General features: G+C 38.9%; 1 long non-coding RNA gene across 3 annotated transcripts; it reads right to left on the bottom strand.

Annotated features, from left to right (window-relative positions):
* Positions 1 to 589: 589 nt before the first annotated feature.
* On the bottom strand, positions 590 to 24,211 carry LOC124876777. Of its 3 annotated transcripts, none has more exons than XR_007040370.1 (3): positions 24,077 to 24,211; positions 19,077 to 19,311; positions 590 to 1,775 (listed from the first exon to the last, which is right to left on the bottom strand). It is a non-coding gene; the product is annotated as an uncharacterized LOC124876777 (long non-coding RNA). The 3 variants fall into 3 exon arrangements; XR_007040371.1 differs by lacking the exon at positions 590 to 1,775 and adding an exon at positions 7,451 to 7,582; XR_007040372.1 differs by lacking the exon at positions 590 to 1,775 and adding an exon at positions 17,571 to 17,804.
* Positions 24,212 to 24,469: the final 258 nt, after the last annotated feature.

The following is a 24,469-nucleotide window of genomic DNA, read 5'->3' as shown; positions in this document are numbered from 1 at the left end:
TCATCCCTGTCATGCCCACTAGGACTATGGTGATGCGAACCACCTAAGTTGTGTAATAAAACAATTTCTAATAATCTGTTACTGCCTAAACGGTGCGCCACGAAAGTAGTGATAAATAAAACCCCTTCCAAGGATTGTGTCACCGAAAGGCCTGGCAGATAACTTTTTTCATACTATATTTCTATCAGATAACTCTGGTGCTGCCCCTTGACCCAGTGGCACCCTGTGCAGAGAGCCATGCCGGACAAATTTGTTTTAGGCTTTCTGTTTCATCGTGTTGTGTTTTTAATGTGTAACTGTTATACTGCTGTGTTGGCCAGGACTCCGTTGCAAAAGATATTCTGAACCTTAATGTGAATATTCCTAGTAAAAAAGGTAAAATAAATAAATAACTATTGTACATATCAAAACTGATACTCAACAAATATGTTTATTTGGCAAATTGGCTAAAATAACTGACGTGTTTTTAAAATCTATTTCTATATCAACTTTTAAATGAAGAAATTGACTCACACACTTCAGGACTGCAATACAGGTTCATTTATTTTACTGCAGCGTAGAACCAAGGGGAGTGGATGTACATCTTTTTCTTCTAAATATATTTTATCACCCCTGCTAAAATGTCACAGAGAGGTTGATTATTTATGGATTTATATTCTGGCTTTATCTGAAGCAGAGGCAAGGCCTATCCATCACATTACTGACATTAGGTACTGATATCAAACAGGCTGCCATTGCAATTGCATAGTTTATGTCAAAGGCTAACACCATGACTGACCGTGATCCGGCACTGAAGGCTGAACAATTATCTTAACATGATCTGCAACACAGTCAGACTGGCTTTCACACTTGTTGGGGTGCTTGTTGCATTACTGGGAGTCAGTGGTCATACAAAACCTCCACTATAAAAATTTATTTTGGAAAAGAATTTTCTAAATGATCATTGAGGGAAAAACTTAATTACAAGTCATAGAAAATATCTAAAACAACACAGTTAACAGTTTGATTCCGTATTTTAAATTTCACTGAATTTATCTTGGTCATTAGCCAGCATATTATGAAAGTTTTGGGTCTCTTTGTACTAGTTCTTTCAGGATATTCATGACGTTTGCTTTATATGACAAATGCAAGATGCCTTTCACTTTTAAGATGCAAAATATTTACATGAGTGAACCAAGAAAGAGGACAAAAAATAGAAGATTTCGTAACAATTCACCTCAAGAGCCTGATTTTGCAGGAGGACTCTTCATCTGTGTCTTCAAATCCTTGTCACATCCACACTGTCAGATTTATGGTTATCAAAGTAGAAAGTCTGCAGTTCTGTCAAGCTGAATTAATTGAGCTTCAACACAGTTTTTGCTATTTAATAGGTGTTTACAACATCACACTGCCACCACTGTGCTTTACATAGGTGGCTATGTTAAAATGACACCACACTAAGAATTATCCATTTAAGGTCAAAATGTTCAATTTTAGTTTTTACCAGGGTATCTTTTTCTGCGTTTTAAGCAAGTATATTAATTTATTTTGTATCTGTAAATCCGTTTGGTTACAGTTCCAATGTGTTTCCCTGTTTTTTACAGACAGCACATTGAACAGCAAATCTATGTTTCTATGGGTTGGATAATGAATAAATATATCAAGTTGGAAAAAGGAACTGCCATAACACTTGATTGAGTACGATTCTGTTTTGGAGTAAGAACTTAAGTTTTGAATCCAGCTTCTTGATTTAGGAAGTTGTTGCCATGCCAATGAGCAGCACATCTTAGCTGTGTCTGTCAAGGAAAATGTTTGAAAGCACCATGTTAGAAAATATTTACAATTTCAGCAACATTTTGTAAATGAATCATAAACCAGTTGTAGTTTTCTAACATGGAAAGATAAATCAGATGAGCAAAAATATCTTAACAATTAGTTAGAATTTGTCAGTTAACTAACTGATTTAAGTATCTTTTAGTATCATTCATAATATTAATTAGAAATGTTGATTGGAAAATACCCAAACAAAATGTATGCAAATTGTTACAGAGATGGTTTTAGTCCAACTGTTTTTCATCAGTGTACAAACGTTGATGGTCGCAGGACAGTCCTATCAGTTTGCTACAAATATGTTATTTTCAAGAAATTTGAAATAATTTTTGAAAACCATACATCCTTGCAGAATGCCCCTGTTATCTATAACTCTAGATCTACAACAGAATTCTGCAAAAAAGTGATTTATACTATTACTGCAGGTTTTATTTGTTTACCCAATCATAGTTGGTTTTTAAACGTTAAATAAAGTATTTTCCAAAGACGTAAAAACAAGACAGTATTTAAAGTGTGGCAAAAAGTATTTACTTCCAATATCTAGACAAAGGTGCAAAGAAAATGTTAAAGTTTTACCCTCATAAAAGGTTGTATATGTGTGGTACTGTCCTAACACAATGTCCACTGTTCAACAAGCTGTGGACTGTTCTTGTGAAAACTGACATTTCAGCATGTATGACAATGACCCTTAGAAAATCCCTAAAACAACACTCACGTGGTTGGACAGGAGTCTTGAAATGACCAGACCTCAAGCAGGAGGAATTGGTTGAATGACTTAAAAAAGATGAACTGACGTTTAATTCATAATGATGTAGAAAACAAAACCCAGTGGCTGGATGTGATATGCAGCAGAAAATGTTGAAAAATCAGGTCTTGCAATGTCTTGACATTTTTGGGTGAAATACAAATGCTTTGTTGAGTTTCAGGCATTGTTTCTTTCTTGATTCAATACTGGAAATCTTTTCTATTGCCATAGTGATGGACATATTGCAATGATCCAATGACACAATATCCATGAAATGCATAAGTAATACAGAGCAAAAACATATACAGTTCATTGGCTACTTACTAATAGTAAAATATAAAAAAAAAAAAAAACATACAATAATATCCTACTTATGTGTCTAGTATGTTTTTCATATTTGTTTTTGTTTGTGATATCTCTGACAATCTGCACACATTACTTGCTGTAAATTAAAATTCCTCTGAAGGATCATTCAGATGTCTTCTTGAACCTTAAGGGTACCACCCTCAGTCAGATTATGATATGTTAAAGATTCACAAGAAAATGCCTGAATTAAAATTTCATGTTAAACATATTTTTATTTTGCAGTACTTACAGATTTCTTTTCATTTTGTTACTGACTTTTTTATTAGACCTGTTCACATGGAAAAACTGTAATGAATGTCCATTTAACAATGACTTAATATTTTTGTTTTTCCATACTTTCCCTTTTCTTTTTCTCGTTTCTTCCAATCTCCTTTAAAACGAGAAAATCCTGCTTTGAATAGATGTTGGAAATTAGCATGTCTGCTATAACGCTTAAAAAGCAATGCATCTGGTTTATGCCAATATATTTGCATTGTCCATATTAAATAAAGAAGTAACAAAAATATTGTTGTTGGCATTCATGAGCCCATGCAATGTGAGTCCACTATGGCTCCATTTATTTTAGTTCACATGTTGCATAAGACGTACGAGTTACTGTGTCACCCCCTTGCTCCTCTGATATAAATAGTATCACATGGTCACATTGGTGCCTTCCAGTCACTGGCGTCCCCCCCCCCCGTTGTCAAAAGGGGGTAATCGGCTCTAAGTAACAGATGATGTATTTAACTGATGTGTTTAGCAATGTTTCAGCATGCTCCATCCTCTCTCCACACAGCTTCTGTGACATGAGTGAAAATGTGTCTTAATGAGAGTTCGTTTAACATTAATGTGATGTGGGATTTTGTCAGCTCCCCTTTAATCAAAGCTTCTCCTGAAGGAGTTAAGCTTTAGTTAAAGCAATCATGCAACATATTTGGTCAGTCTTGGGGTGAGAAGGGTCTCCAATAGCAGCCTAAGGGTCTTAAAAATCACAATTAGATTGTTATATTTATGCTGAGATCCAGGTATAAAAATGTGTTCCCCATGTTTGACCTTAACTTTGAAGATATTTGTCTCTTTTCATGCAAGGTTGCACAACCAGGCAAAAGCAATAACCAGACACAGCCCTTCAGGATCGACAGGTGAGTGTAGATCCCTGGATACTATCAGATTCACACAAGTCAAACACAATTTAGATGACCTCGTGAGTCATGACCTAATTAGGGACTAGGACCACCCCAAAGTGTCTGAGTCAAGCTAGAGGATGTGGCCTATATGCAAGCAGTGTTCATGTTTATTTTATATGACTCTGCTGTAATTTTCAATTGTTTAACTGTGATATTTTACACTTTCATTACACAAATGGGTCAAAGCTGCACTTTGAGAGCTCGCCTACACAGAGTGCCTCTAGAGCTTTGAGAAAATGAAAGTTTTAACTTCAGAGTGCATCATGGCGCTTATTGACTGCAGTGATGAGTACAGAGGCTTTGAAAACACACGGCACTGGAGCACTACCTTGAAGCAGGCTGCCAGGCAATTGTTGCTATGCTACGGCAGAAAGCGCAGTGAAATTGTGTGTTGCCCATTGAGGCTGAACTGCACCACGATGCTTGAAATACTTGTGTGGAGCCCATGTGTGCATACAGGGGCCCCTGGGTACATGTGTTAAATAGCACACAAGGTAGAAAGCCACGGTGATGCTAAAGTTCCTGTGGAAAATAAAACAAATAACATTATTTATAACTTAAAAAATGCTAATAAAAACTGCATGGATTATAATGTCTTGCAAAAATATTCATACCCCTAGAACTTTTTTACATCGTTTACATTACAGCTACAAATTTCAAAGAATTGTGTCTGGCTTTGATGTGATTGACTACCACAAAGTAGTAATAACAATATGAAAGTATGTTGTGCATTTGTATTCGGCCTGTCCTTAGCCCATTTTATATGGCCTGATTTTCCCTGCAATTTCGGCTGTTGTGTTTTGGGGTATGTCTCTACCAGCTTTGCAGTTCAAGAAACAGAAAACTTTCCTCTTACTTCTTTACAAAATAGCCCAAGGCCAGACTGTATGGAGAGCATCTGTGAACAGCAATGTTCAAGACTCTCAGTTGGATTTGGCTCTGTACTTTGACTGGGCCCTTCTAATACATAAACATGCTGAGATGTAAAATATTTCACTGTAACTGGATGTGTGTTTGAAGCTGCTGGAAGGTGAACCTCTGCCCTTGTCTTAAGTCATTTGCAGCATATACATTTTTTCCTGCATTGCACTATATTTAGTTCCATCAAATAACTTCCATAATCTTTGACCCATTTCCCAGGTAATGGTGAAACAGGATTCCCCCAGCATAATGCTTCCACCACGTTTGACCATAGGAAATGGGTTTTCAGGGTGATGTTTAGAGTTAATTCTTCAACCACGCATAACATTTTTGATCAAAATGTTCATGTTTGGTCTCACCTGATCAGAGTACGTTCTTCCGTATGTTTAGGGAAGAAGCTGCTTATTTATGCATTATTTTTCGCGTTGGTCTGTTACGTAAAAGTTTGTGGTTGTAATATCAAAACATTTCTTAGGGGTATGAGAACTTTTGCAAGGGCTTGTGTAAAATGCAAGGTGCCTGTTGGAAGTCTAGAAATCTGTTACCTCAAACCTGTATGAATAACAGCAGTTTGTGATTATCAAAAGCACAAAAACTATATGTTGTAAAAATGGAAAACAAAACTGTGACTTAAGAGCCATAGGGACGTCTGAATGACAAAAGTCAAAATAATCAAAGGTTATTGAGTTAAGTGGTTTACTGTAGAGTCATTGTCATTAGGGATTTTCCTGTGTTACAGTATTTCCTCAGAGACACACAGCCTCTCCACCTGTTCATTCTCCAGCTGAGAAGGCTGAAGTCTTGCCACCCTGCAGGCAACAGCCTACTAACTGACCTGAAACTCTCCTCTGCAGCCTTCACAGAAGCAGAGCACATCTCAGGGAGTCACGTGACTCACCAGCTTCAAAATTAGCATGGACAAGGTGCAACACTTGATGCTAAATAGCTATTGATGGAGGACAAACGCTAATAGGAATCTGTAATTCTGTCCCCTGCTTTGCCCATGTCCTTTTGTAACTCTCAGAGCATTTCATTTACAGAAAGTGGTGCATTTTTAACCAGACCTTTGTGGCCTTTTATTGATATAAGCAAAATGAATAATTAAGTGTTTGTAAAGGTCTGGGATCAAGTTAATTATCTCAGTGGTTTATCAATATGAAAAAAGCATGTCTGTGGCTCATGCCTCATCCAACAATGTGTTCAGTCAGTGTTTTTTTTTTTTACCTGTTTAATGTGAATACACTTGATTGTCCCCGCATGTGGCAGTACCCGTTCTGTACCTACTGCCAGTTTTTTGTTTGCTGTACACTCTTGCAGCTTTAGATTGTGTTTTATCAAACCCAGCATGATTTTTTTCTCTCTGTGAGGATAGCTTAAAGCTGTGACGTAAAAACATCCTGTGGTTTTTTTCTATTCTTTTCAGGCAAGAGTTGAGCTCATGGAAGAGTCTAATTTCTATTCAAATTGCCATCACTTCCGTTTTTCTTCAACTCAAATGTCAGAGCTTGATGCAACAGCCTACGTTTCCCTTCATAACACAAAAACAATGGTTGTCAACACCAATGCAAACTCAGCTTCGTCAGTGCATTCCAGAAATATGCGAGCCTTTCAGAAATAGTTGCATTTAGTCAAAAATAGCACTGTATTATCCCTCGCTCCACTCCTATCTGTATTCTACGTGGGATTTCTGCATGGAAACTCCAACAAGAAAGGGTTAATGAATTCCTCACACAGATAGATATTGCCATGGAAACAGCTGCGTGACTGCTTGCAGCTTGTATACACACAGGAGGGGAAAAGGAAAAAAAACAATGGTGCCCAAGGTATTTTGAAATTCTGTGAGCTGAGGCTTTCCTGCGTGCACACCCTAGTTTACAGTTGTTTTTATTTGTTTGGGGTTTTTTTACACCAATGTACCCACAATGCACCCCCTCATCCACCTCCTCCTTTCCTCTCTCTCTCTTTTTAACGTGAGAGAAACTGGCAGTGCATTTTCAGTAGCCATGGAGTTAATGCATTCAAAAATATGGAGACTTGATGTGGTCGATGGCAACAGAATACACTGCTCTGTGTGTGTCTTAAATGGACACACACCAGCACAATTCCAGCTAAAAATACTTCATTTGCATTATGACACAGACCTCAGGCAATGAGTCTGTCAGTTGATTTAGAAATGAAGGAAAAAGTTGAAAATTGATCAGAACCAAAACAACGGTTTGTCCCTTAAAATAAGAGAATTCTGCTCACGCTTTTAAAGTAGGTGGCAGAGCTCAGTGTGTGCTGGTGGGGTAACCACTTCTGCACAAAAACATGTTTTTTCAGTGCTATTAGGCAACATACCAATGGTGAGTCAATAGTCTCTGCCCAAATGGACTTTTATGCTTGAGTCTGCACATCCAACTCTAAAGGAAGGGTTTCTGCAGTGTTCGCTTCTAGCACTCAGTTTACAGAAGCAAAATAACTTTATTTAAATTCATAAATATTTTGCAATGAAAAGCTTTCAACTCCTTGGAGAATCAGCAAAGTGATGCAGGACACAATAGGTGCAGCATCCAGCGGATGGTGTGGACTCATTCTGAAAACAAACAGAAAAGGAAAATAAATGGGGACATTAAAATCAGAATTGTGCTTCATCACTCACAGGCATTTTTGGTATCTGACTTTCTGCTCTTTTCAGACTCAAATATTCTCAAGCGCTTTATGTGTTTGTATCTCTCCCTCCTCCAATCAGAAAGAAGAGCAGGCAATTCTCCCAGGAACTGAACCACATTCCATCAGCGTGTGTTCTGTCCATTTCTCTGGGTGTTTAGAGCGTAGCATGCTCCAATTCCTGTGTCAGCTCTCAGCAAAAAAAAAAAAAAAATTATCTCTTTGGTCTTTCAACAATAATTTCAGTTAAAAATGGTGTGTAGAAGTAGCTTTACCCTGTATAGAAGAACAAAGATACACGAGGACAACCTTATCACTTGTTCTCTCTGACCTGAAACAAAACGAAGGGTATTTAAAGAAACAGGTTGGGGATCAGAGTCTATCAATCCATTCAGTTAAGTTTTAAAGCCACATTAATTAAAATGTGACAGACTTCAGCTACCCCCTCGTCACACAGCAGAAACAGGAGCAGCAACTGTGGTCAAGTATAATTACACGGCTGTAAGCAGATCATAATTGTGTAACAGTTTTCCAGTTATTCCTTTTGGGCTCTGAACCTCCACTGGGAGTTTTTTTAATTGATAAGATAGCTCACAGCTGCCACAGGTTACAAGATTAGGCGACGATCATAGCTTATTTCACCGAGGCAGAGAAGTAAGTCATAAAGCACATTAGTGGGAGGTTCCGTGAGTTTGTGGGGCAGGTACGTTAAGAGATCTCATCTTATTTGCTAAATGAGCCGGACAGAGACCCTATTTTTTTTTTAACTGCCTGACATTACACCCAGCAGCTGTAAAACGATAAGTACATCTCGTTAGACTTGCTATTTCTAAAATCTGAATTTACTCTGAGCTGACAGAATGAGGAACTTCAACATGTTGCTACACACCAAAAAAAATAGGGTAATATGAAGTAAAAAAAAAAAAATTCAATCATTAAGGGGGAACAAAATGAAAGGGTAGAAGAACTGAAATGCTATTTACCTGCAGAACTATGTCTCCAGAAACTGGAGTTTCATTTGAATGGTATTTCAGAATTTACCCCATGAGACCTGTATGTGTTTATTGCCTTGTTGTTTTCATTAGATTTGCTTTGTTTCTGTTTAATAAGAGTCTTACTCATTCATTCGGGCCCACATTAAGTGACCCAAAATAGGAAACGTTTGGTCTGATTTAATGTCAGCTCATTTAATGTTTCAACCGTATGTCTCAGATTTTACAATCTACATATCCCACAAACTATCCTTTATACCCTCTAAATCCTGTTGAGAGTTAAACAGTCCACAGGCAAGAGGCGGCGTAGACACTGAACAGTTCTTCCACAAACCAGTCAACCATAACTCATATGTTCAATATGATTGTCTTTCTGTCAAGGTTTGGCTGGCAATAAACAACCACTTCAACAGTTTTATGTGCAGATGATCAGAGCAAACTTTGTTTCAGCTATATTTTCGTGTCTTTGTGCCAAACACAGGAAATGCAGAAACAGTTAGCCTAGAGTTTAGATTAGATTACATTTCACCTTATATTCCCCTGTCCACAGTTGTTAAAACCAATACTTCTTTGCTCACAGGACTTTTCTTTAACTTTAAACACATAAGAACTAAAGAAAACACACAAGAGAGTGCCTAATTCCAAAGAACAGTAGGCGTCAGCTCCAAAAAACGCAGTGGAAATCTCAGCATCCACTGAGTTGTGTTGATTCTCTGGAATCAATCAACGATTCTATCAAACCAGCCCAGATATATTATGATTATTTTGTGGAACGGGGTAGTAAAATATTACTTATTACCCCTTTACAGTAATGTAGAGCTGTTATTTATGGCACACATTATTTTTCCAATGTTGGCATTTGAATCATCATCACAGTTGTACCCTGACCTTAAACTTATATAAAAAAAACTTCAAACATCTAGAAATTACAATAATACATAATTTATCAATATCTAACGAGATTTTTCAGCGCAAAAGTATCTTTAAGTAAAATGCAGGAAGACAAAGATAAAACTGTCCATTTTACAGCACAGTGACACATCACTAAAACTGATGAGTCAGATGTCTGAAGGGCAGGGTGATTCTTTTTAAAACGGTTTTAAAATGAAAGTAAACTAATGCGTGTCATTCACACTGCTTCAAGAAAGCCTCTATGTCAGTTGTGTAGGTAAAATGAACACTAAAGCTGGTCAACACAACTTAGAGAAATCACAACTGGTGATTAGCACAATGCAGGTCCTTCTCAAAAAATTAGCATATTGTGATAAAGTTCATTATTTTCCATAATATCATGATGAAAATTTAACATTCATATATTTTAGATTCATTGCACACTAACTGAAATATTTCAGGTCTTTTATTGTCTTAATACGGATGATTTTGGCATACAGCTCATGAAAACCCAAAATTCCTATCTCACAAAATTAGCATATTTCATCCGACCAATAAAAGAAAAGTGTTTTTAATACAAAAAACGTCAACCTTCAAATAATCATGTACAGTTATGCACTCAATACTTGGTCGGGAATCCTTTTGCAGAAATGACTGCTTCAATGCGACGTGGCATGGAGGCAATCAGCCTGTGGCACTGCTGAGGTCTTATGGAGGCCCAGAATGCTTCGATAGCGGCCTTTAGCTCATCCAGAGTGTTGGGTCTTGAGCCTCTCAACGTTCTCTTCACAATATCCCACAGATTCTCTATGGGGTTCAGGTCAGGAGAGTTGGCAGGCCAATTGAGCACAGTGATACCATGGTCAGTAAACCATTTACCAGTGGTTTTGTCACTGTGAGCAGGTGCCAGGTCGTGCTGAAAAATGAAATCTTCATCTCCATAAAGCTTTTCAGCAGATGGAAGCATGAAGTGCTCCAAAATCTCCTGATAGCTAGCTGCATTGACCCTGCCCTTGATAAAACACAGTGGACCTACACCAGCAGCTGACACGGCACCCCAGACCATCACTGACTGTGGGTACTTGACACTGGACTTCTGGCATTTTGGCATTTCCTTCTCCCCAGTCTTCCTCCAGACTCTGGCACCTTGATTTCCGAATGACATGCAGAATTTGCTTTCATCCGAAAAAAGTACTTTGGACCACTGAGCAACAGTCCAGTGCTGCTTCTCTGTAGCTCGGGTCAGGCGCTTCTGTCGCTGTTTCTGGTTCAAAAGTGGCTTGACCTGGGGAATGCGGCACCTGTAGCCCATTTCCTGCACACGCCTGTGCACGGTGGCTCTGGATGTTTCTACTCCAGACTCAGTCCACTGCTTCTGCAGGTCCCCCAAGGTCTGGAATAGGCCCTTCTCCACAATCTTCCTCAGGGTCCGGTCACCTCTTCTCGTTGTGCAGCGTTTTCTGCCACACTTTTTCCTTCCCACAGATTTCCCACTGAGGTGGCTTGATACAGCACTCTGGGAACAGCCTATTCATTCAGAAATTTATTTCTGTTTCTTACCCTCTTGCTTGAGGGTGTTAATAGTGGCCTTCTGGACAGCAGTCAGGTCGGCAGTCTTACCCATGATTGGGGTTTTGAGTGATGAACCAGGCTGGGAGTTTTAAAGGCCTCAGGAATCTTTTGCAGGTGTTTAGAGTTAACTCGTTGATTCAGATGATTAGGTTCATAGCTCGTTTAGAGACCCTTTTAATGATATGCTAATTTTGTGAGATAGGAATTTTGGGTTTTCATGAGCTGTATGCCAAAATCATCCGTATTAAGACAATAAAAGACCTGAAATATTTCAGTTAGTGTGCAATGAATCTAAAATATATGAATGTTAAATTTTCATCATGACATTATGGAAAATAATGAACTTTATCACAATATGCTAATATTTTGAGAAGACCTGTATATTTCAAAGATGGGTCCTTGCAGGGTAAATGGGGGAAACGTGTCCAGAAATGTCCCATCAAGGACTGTTCACAACCTGTGAGACAATCACAATGTTTAGTCTTATTTGCTATTACAGCTAAAAGGAGTGATCAGCAGCTAGGTGGAATTGGGTTTAAAATGCTTTTCAGACCTCTTGACCAACACAGTCAATAAAACAAAGACAAGAAAACTAAACTGAATCAAATGGACGGCAGACATTGCACAAAACAAGAAATTCCTACAGAGTTTGTTGGAAAAGTTTTTCAAAAATGAAATAGTTTAGGCAAAACCTGTTCCAGTGCTGTGTTTTCCTTTTGTTTTTGTTTTTTGTCACACTTAAAAGTTTCAGATCAAAATTTGATATCAAAGAGACCCAGACTTCCCTCTCCCCAGCAACTTGGGCCAGCTTGTCCAGGGGAATCCCAAGGCGTTCCCAGGCCAGCCAAGAAACAAAGTCCCTCCAGCGTGTCATGGGTCTTCCTCTGCACCTCCTCCCTGTGGGACATGCCCGGAACACCTCACCAGGGAGGCGTCCAGGAGGCAACTCGCTCCTCTCGATGTGGAGAAGCACTGGATCTACTCTGAGTCCCTCCCGGATGGCCGAGCTTCTAACCCTATCTCTAAGGGAGAGCCCAGACACCCTGCGGAGGACCTCATTTTGGCTGCTTGTATCTGTTATCTTGTTCTTTCCGTCACGACCCACAGCTCATGACCATAGATGATGGTAGGAACGTAGATTGACCGGTAAATCGAGAGCCTCGCTTTTTGACTCAGCTCTCTCTTCACCATGGCAGACCGGCACAGTGCCCGCATTACTGCTGACGTAGCACCCATCTGTCTATCGATCTCCCACTCCATTTTTCCCTCATTCATGAACAAGACCCCAAGATACTTCAACTCCTTCACTTGAAGCAGGACCTCCCCTCTGACCCAGAGAAGGCACTCTACCCTTCTCCGTCTCAAGACAATTGCCTCGCACTTGAAGGCACTGATTCTCATCCCGGCCGCTTCACACTTGGCTGTGAACTGCTCCAGATGAAGCCAATAGGACCCCAAAGTACATGAAGGACCACATCATCCGCAAAAAGCAGAGAAGCAATCCTAAGCCCACCAAAACGGATCCCCTCAACACCTTGGCTGCTCCTAGAAATTCTGTCCATAAAAGTTATGAAGAGAATCAGTGACAAAGGGCAACCTTGGTGGAGTCTAGTCCTCACCGTAAACGAGTCCGAATTACTGCCGGCAATGGAGACCAAGCTCTGACACCGGTCGTACAGGGACCTAACAGCCCATATCAAAGGTCTGGTACCCCATTCTCCCGGAGAACACCCCACAGGATTCCCAACGGGACACAGCCGAATGCCTTCTCCAAATCCACAAAGCACATGTAGACTAGTTGGGCAAACTCCCATGTACCCTCCAGGACCTTGCTGAGGGTGTAGAGCTGGTCCAGTGTTCCACGGCCAGGACGAAAACCACACTGCTCGTCCTGAATCCGAGGTTCGACTATCCGAAGGACCCTCCTCTCCAGAACCCCCGAATAGACCTTGCCAGGGAGGCTTAAGAGTGTGACTCCCCTATAGCTGAAACACACTCTATGGTTCCCATTTTTGAATAGGGGGAGCACCACCCCAGTCTGTCCATCCAGTGGAACTGCCCCCGATGTCCACTCGTGCTGCAGAGTCACGTTAACCAATACAATCTTACAACATCCAGAGCCTTAAGGAACTCCGGGCGAATTTCACCCGCCCCTGGGGCCTTACCACCAAGTAGCTTTTTAATCACCTCGGTGACCTCAGTAGTCTCCACCAGCGGGTTCGAGGTTTGCCGCCATGACACGCACCAACAACCTCGCAACCACAGCTCCGGTAAGCCGACTTGGCAATGGAGGCGCAGAACATGTCCCACTCGGCCTCAATGTCCCGCACCTCCCTCGGAATGTGTTTGAAGGTCCCCCGGAGGTGGGAGTTGAAGCTGCGCCTCACGGCAGACTCTGCCAGGCGATCCCAGCAGACCCTCAAGATGCTTCCAAGCAGTCCTTTGCAGTTGTGATATTGTGCACAACGATATTGCAATTCAATATATTTTGCAACTCTAAAAAACCTAAGCAAACCTAACCAGTGTTGGTTTCATGCTACATGTAACAGGATGCACACCTTCCAAAAGTTTCACTTTATATGTTGTTCTTGGTCAGCAGTTGTTTTGGTTTTAGAACCTTTCCATTTTTGTCCAGCCTCTTTCTTATTCTTGAATCAGGAACACTTAGCTTAATTCAGACAAGTGTGGTCTACAGTGCTTCTGATGTTGTTCTGGGTTCTTTTTGTGACCTCCTTAGCCTTCTGATCTCTTGGAGTAATTTTGGTAGGCCAGACACTGCTGGCAAGGTTCACAACTGTTCCATGTTTTCTTTTGTGGATAATGGTTAATGGCTCAGCAAATTACTTTACACACAAACTCTATCCAGACTTATAGATGTCATGATTTTGTTTCTGATATTTCCTTGAATTTATTTTAGTCATTGCACAACGTGTTCCTTTTAGAACCATTTTAGCCTATTGTAAGAAAGGTTCTGTGTAAGTGATTTCCTGATTCTACAGGTTTGGCAGTAATCAGGCCTTGGTGCGACTAATAAAATTTTACTCAGATTTCCAAAACATTTTGTCAATCACATAAAGACAGGTTAGTTTTCTCTTCCTTAATAAATTAAATCATCTGAAATCTGCTTTTTGTATTTACTGAAGTTGTATTTGTCTGATAACCTTGTAGGGGGGGTTTCTTTTGAATGATTTTTGCTGTTTTGTATATTGCAACTCAAAGTAAATTTCAGAGTTTAATATTATTTTATTTTTGTCATAAAGTTATTGTCTGACTAAATCCAGTTTTTATTGTTCTTACATTGGTCAGCAGAAATCCACCACTGCACAGGCAAATTTTCTAAACAAAATTTGAAATACAAATAAATGGCTTATTGAGCATTTAGCATTTGCGCTTTGGGACCTGAATTTAAGCTGTTGAAATTAAGTTGACAGTTTTTTTTTATCTGACATGTTAATTCAAAGCTGAGCAATTAAAATATTTCATGCAAATTTGCAAATAGCATGCAACCACCACCTATGGAAAAATGGGTTGCTGAGAATTAAAAAAGTTGAATCTAAAGACAAAAAAAATACATGTACATACTAAGTATCTGTAGATTCATAGACTTTTAGAATTCTGAATCTAGGGACACAAATTATTAAATTAATGTATTTTTTTCTTATACCCTACTGATGTTTTCGTGATATTTCAATGGATACAGACATCTTTCAGAGTAATACAGCAATTTCAGTTTTTTACCAAATTCTATTTAACACTAAATCAAGAAGAACAATGACATGATGTAGACAGTTAAAGAATAATAATAAAAGTGACGCTGTTGTCTTGTATAGCACAGTGATGCAGAGCGCATGTTGTGGGTCAGGGCATGTCTCCAGAAACAGCACTTGCTGACCTTCAAACCCTTACTTAAACCCAAACAGCCAATCGCAGCTAATCTGTCAACATTTTCATTTCTGTCAACACATCCACATCTGTTGACACACCAACCAGTTACCTTCAAACTGTCGATTTTTCAAAGCTTCAGCTCCACACCCAACCAAACCCAACTGAAGTGCTGCCCAACAGCTGCTTATGCAGAGAAAGTCATACTATAGATCCTTTACCATTAATTCAAAGAAGGCACATTCATTTGATCGGATTTCCAGATAATTACTATATATTGTGTAACTTTAATTATACTTCTTCATTTTGCTTAGTGTGTTTCATCTTCTCCATATTCATCAGTGATGATCTCATTGGTTACACATCTAACCACTAAATGCCAGACCCCCAGCCTTCATATGCATTTATGTCAAAAAGCCAGCTGCTCAGTTCACCATAACAGATGGTTTTCAAGAAGAGAACATTTGCCTTTATCAGTTAAAATTACTCCTATAACTATACTTTCAAAGCATGGGCAAAGATTACTCAGAATAAAACAACTGAGTCTAATATGGAAGACGTTTTGTCTGACAAAGAGACTTTGGTTCATTTACAGAAACCGTACAGGCTCATGATTGTCTAGTGACAGTTAAGTCTCTAGTTCTGAGGTAGCCTTTCATGAACTATATCTGTTAGCTACAACTCCTTGCAAGTATTCATGCCCCTGGAAGCGTTTGTCAAATTGTAACCTTTAACTTTATGTATTGTATAGGGATTTTATGTGAAGTTGAAAGAAAAGGGAATATAGTTTTCAAAATCCTTTAAAGATAAAAATATGAAACGTATGCCTTGCATTTGTGGTCATCCTTCTTTACTATGATACCCTTATATAAAATCCACTGCCACAAATGGCCTCCAGAAGTCACTTAAGTGCTGCAAAAGACTTGAGACTTGTGCAGAGGTTCACCTTCCAGCAGGACAATGACACTGGATGTCCATTTACAGCTACAGTGGAATATAGCAAAGCATATACATGTGTTAGAACGGTCCAGTCAAAGTCTAGACCTGAGCTTAAACTTTCTTGCAAAGAAAAAGGGAAAATGGAACGTTGATGTTCAAAGCTGGTAGAGACATGTTGGGATTATGAATCTGAGAATATTATTTAATATTAATATTTTAATATTTCATCAAATAATATTTTGGTCTGTTAAGGGTTGTCTTGTTAATACCAGACCAATAAGGCGGTGGTATTAGGACAAAATTGAAAGGGATGAGCCAAGCTCTGACATTGTTGGACAGCATAAACTCTGCACACACGGAATGAATTCACACAATTTCTTAAAATATAAGAATTTATTAACAAAAATAAGTCAACTCATGTCAAACATATTTCAATCAACAAACTCTTTACTATGCTAAAACAATCCAACTAAACTACCAAGCAGAATGAAAGAATAACGAAGACTAATGGGCTATGTACAATATAAACAAGTTGATTAAAGATGATTGGAAACCATGACCAAAAGAGTGATGTAACATAACCATGCAATGTTATTTATGTTTGAGAACCAAGGATTATCTTGAAGAATCTGGAAATGAAGTTAAGTTAGTCTTGGAACCAACTTAGACAATAATCAGCAACCATTCACAAAGAAATTCCAGATAAAATATTATTTTAATAAAATAATGTTTTAAATAATGATCTGCTGAATAAAACCAATCTTCTGGATGACCATTTCTCAATGGTGTCTAATTAGCAGCCTTTATTTATTAAAATAATATTTAAAGAAATATTGAGGGAGTATTTTGGAAAAGAGCCAAATCTTTCTGGAAAAATGGGGCTTAATGGTGTTTACTTAGTTATCAAATTTAGTAAAATGATGTTTAGGGACTATTATTCACTAGCTTGAATACTAACAACCTTTCTGTTAAATACCCTTTAGTAGCAAGCACGTGTTCTTCCCGGTTAGCAGTTGAGCTAACAAAAGAAGCCAATATCTTAGCACCAGAATCAAACACACACCTTTAAAATATCAGGGTTAATAAAAGGGTTAAAATGGATAAGCGCGGACGACGCTTCTGTGTTTAAAATCACCCTTTAAATAAAGTTTGTCTTAACCTTAAAAACACACAGACCAAGAACACAAAACTGAACATGTGTGCTGCAGATATTCTGCTAGCACCAAGATAGCTGAGTTCAACACAAACAAAATCAAACTTCATAAAATGAAAAACGTTTAGATCATTTCAATCTAAATCACTCTTATATTATTCTGCTCTGCCCAAACCTAACCTCATGAACTGTGGTGAGGAACGTTGTCCAAGACGGTGAAGTTTGAAGAATGCATCCACAGTGAACAATGGTTATCTTCCAGCTAACCTCCGTAGCTGTTGATGAAAGACGGCTCGTTGTGTCCGCCAACCTCACTGTGTGTTAACACGGTGATGCGGTCTCTGTTGTCTTCCTTCCAGACTGGGAGACCGCGTGTCTGCAGTGGCTTCTCTGGAACACCGTTTGCTTCTGCAGGCCTCAAAGAGAGAGTCAGGCAATGCTTATACCTTAATTTTCCCTTTTTATGAATTAATACTGGGTACACAAACAGTTATTCACTCGTACTTAACTTGTGCATATAATCGATGATCTTATGACACTCTTGGATCCAGTTGAAGAGTTATGTCTTTTTTGCCAGCAAAGAGACATCAGCGCACTGCCTCTCCAATCCCGGTCCCGCAAAGAGGAACATTGGAAGAGGGCGGATGTAGCAACAGCTGTGGTTTTATTTGGGCAGTGGCGTCACAGGAAGTCCGCAGTTATCCCGTTTCCTGGCTGTGCTGGAAGAAGGTTAATGCACTCTATTTTGAAAAGTTCCAGAAGAGTTTGTACCGTAGTTTAATGTTGAAATCCTTGGCTGGGTCCCAACAGACATATGTTAAAAAGACTTGCAGATGCAACTACAAAAAAAAGGTGGTTTTAGGTGTTGACTCAGGAAGGCTACATAGAAATGCCTGTCAAGATTTAGATTTGAATATGCTAACAAATCATGAATAACAATTTGTTTATTCCATTCTAAATCACAATTAACATGACATGGAAGTTAGTAATTTTTAACTTGACAAAACATGAAAAAGTTCCAGAGGTATGAATACTTTTCAATGCACTGTGGAAAAAGAGCATTTTGTAGACCGTCACAGCAAAGGAAGAGTCCCAAAAGCAATACATGCAATGATCAGGGATGTTTCATCATAGTGCTATTCTCACAACAAATATTTTCTAAAGTCGCTATGAACTTAAAAACCTAGAATTAACCTCAGTCTTGGTATGGTGTCAGATGCCCTCATTCATTTCATTTAATTCCAGGTATTTGAGAGCAATTCAAAGAAGAATTTTTCACCCTTTCAATCTTTTTTGGACTAAACTTCAACTTGCCATCGTGCGTGATTAAATCTTCTGTGAAAGCAGAAAGTCAGGCTCTTTTGCTCTATCTTTTTGAATTAAGTTGTCCAGATTGTAATATCCTAGTTATATAGCTCACTTAACTAACATATTCTCCCAGCCCTTTCTATAAAATGTTACATTACTGATGGAAAGTATGTCTTTGACTTAGTAAACAAACAGAAAAATAACTCTCAGGAAAAAGAACCTCAAATAAGCAGTTTTTGTCTTATAACCTTTAAAGCAAAGATGAAAGAAACTACAATGAAATCCGGGTGTTAGGAAGTCATGATGTGATTTTAGTGTCCAATATTTCAGCCAGTCATTAAATTACATACCAGTTTAAAACATGACTTGCAATGAAGACATGCAGAAAAGGGAACTTGTGGAAAAAATGGAATCAGATAGTGTATTCCAGTAATTAATAATTCACACTTCTCAGCAGATCTTTACCCTCACCGAGTTGGAGAGGGGCTAATAAGGGTGCTCTTGTCCAGTCCACATGTGTAATACCAGACAAGGTTAGTAACTGTGCCCCCCAAGGCATTTTGTGGGGATCCTGTGGGAGTATGGGGGGGCCACGGATGCTTGCAAGGGCTATTTGAGGGTAATGCGTGTATAACCAAAGCACTGTATCTGCATTTTTTACACAAAGTTAACCTAATTCTCACCTTGGTTTTGACTTTTTCACTCTTCTGTTTGTAGTTGTTATAGAATGGAATTAAAGGCATAGTCATGGTAATGAGGGTTTCAGGATAGGGAACCTCAGGATCTTCTCTTTGCTTTTCACTGATGATGTGCTTTTGTTGGCGTCTTCAAGCCAGAAGCTCCAGCTGGCACTTGAGTTGGGTACAGGTAAATATGAAGAGGTCGAGTTTGGAGGAAGCACCAAGGCCGCAAGATCACCTAGCACCGAGGAGGAAATTGTGTCATGTTGTGAAATAAGGTCTTATATCCTCAAATGTAGAAATTAGATCACAACAACATTTTCACATGAACCATATACCAATGTAGGTGATCAAGAAGGACAACATATGCATGTTTTCTTCCCACCATACAAGCTATTAACCAAGAGAAGACTATTCATATTTGCAGAAATAAATTATTTACAACCAGATGCACTCTCTCCAGCAGTGAGGAGACAGTAACCATGGGCTGCCCCTGGAGAAAACGTTGTAGCAGCATTTTTTTCTAGATGTACTCTTTCAGTGTCCGTCTTGTAAGCAGGGGTGTATATGGACATCATACACATCCATAATCTAATATCTTTTTAGATTTTATTACATGTTTTTTTAATACCTTAATCCCATATTTAGACTTTGTGCTGTGCTTCTGAGAATTAAAGTTTCACTGATTCCAAAAACTAACTGACCTCCCAACTGGTGGGACATGCAGCAGGAACATTCAAATTTGGCATTGTTGCAAAAACCTTGCTCTAGGCATTTATTATGTTACATTGCTAAAGCAAGTATAAGCACTGTGTGCCTGGATGACTCCCATAAGAATAAGATCTCCACACAAGACTAAAGCACATTATCTGGCTCATCAAATCACAATCAGAGCATCTGGCTCAACCACTAAATCTATCATGGCATAATTGGATGATGAAACTGCTGTGAAACAACTGAGGTCAGCAATGTCTGGCCATTTGACATTATGTTAACAATGCATAGATTTCAAAGAGCTTCTAGGTTAGAAACCCTTTAACAGATAGTTTAGAGGTGGTGGCAGTTTGCCACCTTTGGTTCCACTGTTCCCATTTTGTAAAACATATTTTGCTGTGCTCTGATTGTATTAGGCAAAGGTTATTATCTTCTGCAAGTATGTAATATTGTTACTTTATTTTTTGTTGGTCTGTGCTATTTTGTGAATATATATTTTACTTCTCATTTGCATTTTGCCAAAAGCCATGTAGGGGGCACAGTAAACATGTAAAAAGAAGGGGCTCTGGTCAGATAAGACAAAAATTTAACTATTTGCTCCACATGCAAAACACTGCCAACCCTGGTCATCAACATGAAGCCAACATCCCCACAGTCACACTTGGTGATAGCAGCATGCTGTGGGAATGCTTATCTTCAACAGGGACACAGCTGGTCAAACTTTAAGAAAAATTTAGCTAAATACAAGGCTTTCCTGAAAGAAAACCCTTTAGAGGCTGGGGTAGAAGGTCATCTTCCTGCAGGACAACAACCCTTAGCATACAGCCAGAGCTACCAGGAGATAGTTAAGACCAGGTGTGTTTAAAGTCTGGCCAGGGCGCCATCTGTTGCACTCTAAATGATTTTATGTGGCATCTGTTCACAATTCTAGAATGGCGCAAATCTGGCCTGTAAGCATAGTTGGCTGATGCAGAAAGACTCTTTTTATTGTCTTTTAAGGCAACAGTTTCAGAGATAAAATCTTCTAAAAAAGATATAAAAAAACAATTTCTTATTTATTAACCAAGTTTCTGCACTCACTATAGTCTGTACGTTGGTCCTGGAAAACCTTAGCCACAATCGAGCGAAACCCTTTTTTATGTTTTGGATCTACAGTTTTTTCAGATTCCTTTTCTACAAAAATCTATTTTCTTCATTTCAATAAATTTGTGCATGTTTAGTTTATTACTGAGCAGATAAAATTAAAAATGACAAAAAAAATGCATTTTAAAACTTCAGTTTAAAAATATTTACTTTTGTGTCAATCAAGTTCTTTCAACTTGATGATTTTGGCCTTCTTGGCAAAAGGTTAGGACACCACTGGTTCACACCAAAGGCTATTCATGTACTAGAAAGGCCCAGTCATAGTCCAGATCTAAATCTCATTGAAAATATGTGGTAACACATAAAACTGCTGTTCATTGACGCTCTCCATCCACTCTTGCTATGTTTGAGCTGTTTGGCAAAGACGAATGGGTAAAAATTTTAGGCTACAAAGACATATTTCTGTTTTAAGACTGTCTTATTGACTCTGGAGAGAAACATAGATGCACAAAAAACTTTTCAGATATTATTTGTAGAAAAAAAGCAAACCGTGTAGTTTTTATCTTTCTGTTTTGCAACTACAGGGGTTGGACAATGAAACTGAAACACCTGGTTTTAGACCACAATAATTTATTAGTATGGTGTAGGGCCTCCTTTTGCGGCCAATACCGCGTCAATTCGTCTTGGGAATGACATATACAAGTCCTGCACAGTGGTCAGAGGGATTTTAAGCCATTCTTCTTGCAGGATAGTGGCCAGGTCACTACATGATACTGGTGGAGGAAAACGTTTCCTGACTCGCTCCTCCAAAACACCCCAAAGTGGCTCAATAATATTTAGATCTGGTGACTGCAGGCCATGGGAGATGTTCAACTTCACTTTCATGTTCATCAAACCAATCTTTCACCAGTCTTGCTGTGTGTATTGGTGCATTGTCATTCTGATACACAGCACCGCCTTCAAGATACAATGTTTGAACCATTGGATGCACATGGTCCTCAAGAATGGTTCGGTAGTCCTTGGCAGTGATGCGCCCATCTAGCACAAGTATTGGGCCAAGGGAATGCCATGATATGGCAGCCCAAACCATTACTGATCCACCCCCATGCTTCACTCTGGCCATGCAACAGTCTGGGTGGTACGCTTCTTTGGGGCTTCTCCACACCATAACTCTCCCGGATGTGGGTAAAACAGTAAAGGTGGACTCATCAGAGAACAATACATGTTTCACATTGTCCACAGCCCAAGATTTGCGCTCCTTGCACCATTGAAAGCGACGTTTGGCATTGGCATGAGTGACCAAAGGTTTGGCTATAGCAGCCCGGCCGTGTATATTGACCCTGGGGAGCTCCCAACGGACAGTTCTGGTGGAAACAGGAGAGTTGAGGTGCACATTTAATTCTGCTGTGATTTGGGCAGCCGTGGTTTTATGTTTTTTGGATACAATCCGGGTTAGCACCTGAACATCCATTCAGACAGCTTCCTCTTGCGTCCACGGTTAATCTTGTTGGATGTGGTTCGTCCTTCTTGCTGGTATGCTGACATTACCCTGGATACCGTGGCTCTTGATACATCACAAAGACTTGCTGTCTTGGTCACAGATGCGCCAGCAAGACGTGCACCAACAATTTGTCCTCTTTTGAACTCTGGTATGTCACCCATAATGTTGTGTGCATTTCAATATTTTGAGCAAAACTGTGCTCTTACCCTGCTAATTTAACCTTCACACTCTGCTCTTACTGGTGAAATGTGCAATCAATGAAGACTGGCTACCAGGCTGGTCCAAATTAGCCATGAAACCTCCCACACAAAAATGACAGGTGTTTCAGTTTCATTGTCCAACCCCTATAGGTGCTCATTTGTGTTAGTTTGTTGTTGAATTTTTGGGAAAGTCAGAACCAACTTTACAGAAGGGCGAAACACCACTGTGAAGAACGGAAGTTAAAAAGGTTGCTGCACTGCCATCAGTGGATGCACTTTATTGATTCTGCACAAAGCTACAGTGATAGAAAGTCGAGGATCAAATCCAGTGGCCTTTGCTTTTTTCATTTTGTGCTTTTACAAGCAGTGCTGTAAAAAAAAAGTCTTGATCGCAGGATGCATTTGTTAAGCTGTCTGTGGGAAGGTGAGAAACATTTGTTACTTCAAATGAAGAGCCAAGGGGACAGTAAAATCTAGCTTTACAGGTGGAGGTAACAATCTTTAGCTACCATGTTATGTGCACAGATAGTAATATGTGAAATATGTTAGAACTAAAGACACAGCATAATATCATCAGGATAATAATAATATAAATAATAATTCATTATATATTATCATTATTATAAATAATGATGATAATATAACAATAAGAGAACATTTAGAAATGCCATTTGTTGAAACTGTTGGCACCTCAGTAACAAAGACAAATGTAGATCTTTGACCTTTTAAACCGTATTTACTCCACCTGCTCTTACATTACGTTTGTTTATGTTATTTTACATACCATGGCTAAAAGTAAACATGCAAATATATGCTGATGATATACACTTTATCAGTCCTTAAGTTTGTGATGAGATAATTTTCTTAAAAATAATACCTTTCTAAATTATGCTGTATCGCAAAAAAACAATCTTCTAGCATTGTCTGATTTGTCTCAAAGGTTGTAGCTCAGATTTGCTAATCAACTACTATTAGCAAGAGTAGTTAGCCCAATATCAATTAGCTAATGACAACACATTTGTCTCAGTTTTATGCATTTAAAAACTAAAGGATAATTATCACAAGCTGAGATTGTACAGCACTAATTGTGCCATTTTTTTAAGCAAAACAGTCAGCCAATGAACAGTTTTTTGGTTTGTTTATTTTTCATTTTGAAAAAGCGCTAATAGCCACTTTACCTCTGTCAGATGCATGGCAGCCATGTTGGATAAAGAGAACATATCGTAAGAGCTAAATATTAAAATAAAAAAACCTAAATAATTGATTTAAATTAACATGACTTGATATAAACTTTTGATTAGAAGTAGGGTTTACTGTTTTCTAAGACAGTCTGTCTGTAAAAGATATTCATACCATAATAGAAATAATTAGAACTTACTCTAATTCCCTGGTAAATTAGAATAAGCAGCAGATTAGGTTGGCAGAGCAGGTATTTATTTTGTCCTACAGTAACATGCACTCACAGCCAGGAGCAGCCATGTGAATCCAGAAAGTAATTCACTTACCACCCGGGAGCTCGTTGCAGCAGCCCAAGGTTAAAAGCATTTCTTAAGTACACTTTGTTTGGTGGCTTGTAAGAAATTTTCACAGGCACCATTGTAGCTGCACAAGTGCACACCCATGTTCTCTGCTGTGCCCCGCAATCTCATTCATACCAATCTGTCACACGGAGCTTATTTTTGGCTCGCAATTTGTTTGGGCCACACCGATCCAAATCACAGATTCCCAACAGGGACAGCTGCCGAGGCCACACTGGGGGAAAAGAGGTGTGGGCATGTTTCTAGACATGTGTGTGTCTGTACAGGTCCTTCTCAATAAATTAGCATATTGTGATAAAGTTCATTATTTTCCATAATGTCATGATGAAAATTTAACATTCATATATTTTAGATTCATTG

The sequence above is a fragment of the Girardinichthys multiradiatus genome, chromosome 11 (assembly GCF_021462225.1).
Source record: "Girardinichthys multiradiatus isolate DD_20200921_A chromosome 11, DD_fGirMul_XY1, whole genome shotgun sequence".
NCBI classification, from domain to species: domain Eukaryota; kingdom Metazoa; phylum Chordata; class Actinopteri; order Cyprinodontiformes; family Goodeidae; genus Girardinichthys; species Girardinichthys multiradiatus.
Note: the sequence above shows the minus strand (reverse complement) of the source record. Positions and strands in the feature narration are given on the sequence as shown.